General features: G+C 21.9%; 1 protein-coding gene across 2 annotated transcripts in view; it reads left to right on the top strand.

The window, feature by feature from the left end:
* Window positions 1-3,468, top strand: part of LOC117167308 (TBC1 domain family member 25) — a 65,123-nt gene that overhangs the window by 44,753 nt on the left and 16,902 nt on the right. The window lies entirely within an intron of this gene.

Here is a 3,468-nt window from a genome sequence, read left to right as displayed (position 1 = left end):
ATTTTTAGCCTAAAAATATAAATTTTCAACAAAAAAAAGTTACATTTTTCAGCAAATAGTTTAATTTTCTATGAAATTTTTTAAATTTCAAACTGAAATTACAAATTTTCTACAATACAGTTAAATATTCAACCTAAAAATATGAATTTTCAAAAAAGGTTGCATTTTTAGCCTAAAAATATTAGTTTTATATTTTAAAAAAGTTCATTTTCAGCCAAATAGTTAAATAGCCAAAAAATGGAATTCTCTTCAAAACAGGTGAAATTTATACCCAAAAATATGAAGTTTTAACAAAAAATTGCGTGTTAAACCCAAAAATATAAAATTTTAACAAAAAGGTTGCATTTTTAAACGAAAACTATGATTTTTTTACCAAAAAAGTTAATTTTCCAGCAAATAGTTTGAACAAAAGAAAATAAGCAGTTGTGTTTTCAACAAAAAAATACCAATTTTTTAACAAAGTTCTTGAATTCTCAATTAAGAAATATTAATTTTCAACAAAAATGATGAAACTTCCACCAAAAGTGATGAATTTTCAAACTAAAAAAGACGAATAAAAAAATAACAAAAATTTTCAAATAAAAGTTCATTCTTAAGCAGATATTTGAATTTTCTACCTTATTGTTAAATTTTCAAACCGAAAAGATGAATGTTCTGGAAAAAATTGAATTTTCAACAAAGAAGTTAATTTGCAGCCAAATAGTTCAATTTTTCTACCAAAATTTTGAAACTTTAAGCCAAAAAGATTATTTTTCTTTATAACACGTGAATTTGTAACCCAAAAATATGATTTTTTTAACAAAAAAGACGAATTTTCTAGAAAAAACTTAATTTATGACTTAATTTTCGATAAAAAGGTTCACTTTTAACCCAAGAGTGCAATTTTCAACCCAAATGTTGAAATTTCAAAGCAAAAAGATTAATTTTCTTCAAAAAATTTGGTAACTCTTTAACCGAAAAATGTGAATTTTCAAATAAAAAGTACAGCTTTAATCCAAAAATAAGAATTTTTACCTAAAAAGTGAATGTTTAAACCAGAAATATGGATTTTTAACAAAGAAAGGTAAGTTTCAACTAAATAGATAAATTTTATAAAGAATTGTTTAATTTGCAAGCCAAAAAGACAAGTTTTGTACAGAAAAGATTTTAAAACAGGTGAAGTTTTAACCCAAGAATATTAATTTTAAACAAAAAAGTTCATTTTCAGCCAAATAGTTGAATCTTCTACCAAACTGTTAAAATTTCAAGCAAAAAAGATGAATTTTCTTTAAAACATGTGAATTTTTGACCTTAAAATCTGAATTTTCAACCGAAGAAGTCAATTTTCATTCAAGTAGTTGCTATTTTCACCTAAATTTTGACATTTTTAACCAAAAAGTTGAATTTTCTTCAAAACGGGTAAATTTGTTAATCTAAAAATAGGAATTTGCAACTAAAAAGCGAATTTTCAATTCAAAAATATGAATTTAAAAAAAAAAGTTTATAAATTTCATTTACAGTCAAACAGATGAATTCCTTACCAAAATGTTAAAATTTCCAAACAAAAAGATAAATTTTCTTCAAAACAGTTAAATTTTTAACCCAAAAACATGAATTTTAAACAGAAAAGTTAATTTTCAACAAAACAGTTGAATACTCAATAAAAACCGATTAATTTAAAACTAAACACTTAAATTTTCAATAAAAAAAGTTATATTTTTAATAATAAAAATAAAGTTTCAACCCAAAAAGACTAATTTCCTAAAAAGAGCTTTTATTTTATACAATCGTAATTAACATTAAAAAAAAAAGATTAAGTTTCAAAAAGAAGATTATTTGTCTACAAAAAAATTGTATTTTTTCTAAATTGTTAAATTTTCAAGCAAACTATCAATTTATGACCAAGAAGATGAATTTTCTACTACATCATTAAATTTTGAAGCCAAAAAATATTAAATTTCAAACAAACAGTTCATTTTCAATCAAACTGTTGAAATTTCAGTTACAAAATATGAATTTTCACCCAAAAAGATGAACTTTCTTCAAACCACGTTATTTTTTGACAAAAAAAATAAGAATTTTAAACAAAAAAGTTCATTTTCAGCCAATAAGTTGAATTTTTTACTAAAATGTTGAAATTTCTGAAGAAAAAGACGGATTTTGTTTAGAACGGGTGAATTTTTAACCCAAAATATGAATTTTTAATTACAAAGTGCATTTTTAACCTAAAAATATGAATTTTAAACAAAAAATTTTATACCAAAATCTTAAAATTTCAAACCAGAAAGATAATTTGTCTTTAAAACAGGTGATTTTTAATCCACAAATAGGAATTTTCAACTAAAAAGCAAATTTTCAATCCAACAATATGAAGTAAAAAAAAAGTTTGTAAAGTTCATTTTCAGCCAAATAGTTGCATTAAGTTAATGAAGTTAGGTAAATCTTAAAATAGGAATTTTCAACTAAAAAGCGAATTTTCGGTCCAAAAATATGAATTGAAAAAAAAAGTTTATAAAGTTCATTTACAGTCAAATAGATTAATTCTTTACAAAAATGTTAAAATTTCAACAAAAAAAAAAGATGAATTTTCTTCAAAAAAAGTTAAGTTTTTAACCCAAAAGCATGAATTTTAAACAGAAAAGTTAATTTTCAACAAAACAGTTGAATACTCAATAAAAACCAATTAATTTTAAACTAAACAGTTAAATTTTCAATAAAAAAGCTACATTTTTAGCAATAGAAATGAAGTTTTAACCCAAAAACACTAATTTTCTGAAACAAAAACTTTAATTATCAAAAAACAAGATTATTTTTCTACAAGAAAAAACGAATTTTTTTCTAAACTGTTAAATTTTCAAGCAAACTATCAATTTAGGACTAAGAAGATGAATTTTCTACTATATCATTAAATTTTCAAGCCAAAAAATATGAATTTTCGAAGAAGAAGTTCATTTTCAATCCAATTGTTGAAATTGCAGTTCCAAAATATGAATTTTCAACCAAAAAATATTAATTTTAAATAAAAAAGTTAATTTTCAGCCAATAAGTTGAAATTTTTAAACAAAAAGACGAATTTTTTTTAGGACGGGTGAAAGTTTATACAGTTCATTTACAGTCATATAGATGAATTTTCTTCAAAGAAGTCAAATTTCTAACTCAAAACCATGAATTTTAAGCAGAAAAGTTAATTTTCAACAAAATATTTAGACACTTAATAAAAACCGATTAATTTTAAACTAAACAGTTAAATTTTCAATAAAAAAAGTTATATTTTTAACAATAGAAATAGAGTTTTAACCCAAAAGACTAATTTTCTAAAAAAAAAAAAACGTTTATTTTATACCACCTTAATTAAAGTAAAAAAAAAAGATTAATTTTCAACAAATAGGGATTTTTAACCCATGCATATGAATTTTAAACAACAAATTTTTTACCAAAATGTCGAAATTTCAAACTAAAAAGATAAGTTGTCTTTAAATCAGGTGAATT

The sequence above is a fragment of the Belonocnema kinseyi genome, chromosome 2, assembly GCF_010883055.1.
Source record: "Belonocnema kinseyi isolate 2016_QV_RU_SX_M_011 chromosome 2, B_treatae_v1, whole genome shotgun sequence".
NCBI classification, from domain to species: domain Eukaryota; kingdom Metazoa; phylum Arthropoda; class Insecta; order Hymenoptera; family Cynipidae; genus Belonocnema; species Belonocnema kinseyi.
This window is presented reverse-complemented; position numbering and strand designations above follow the sequence as displayed.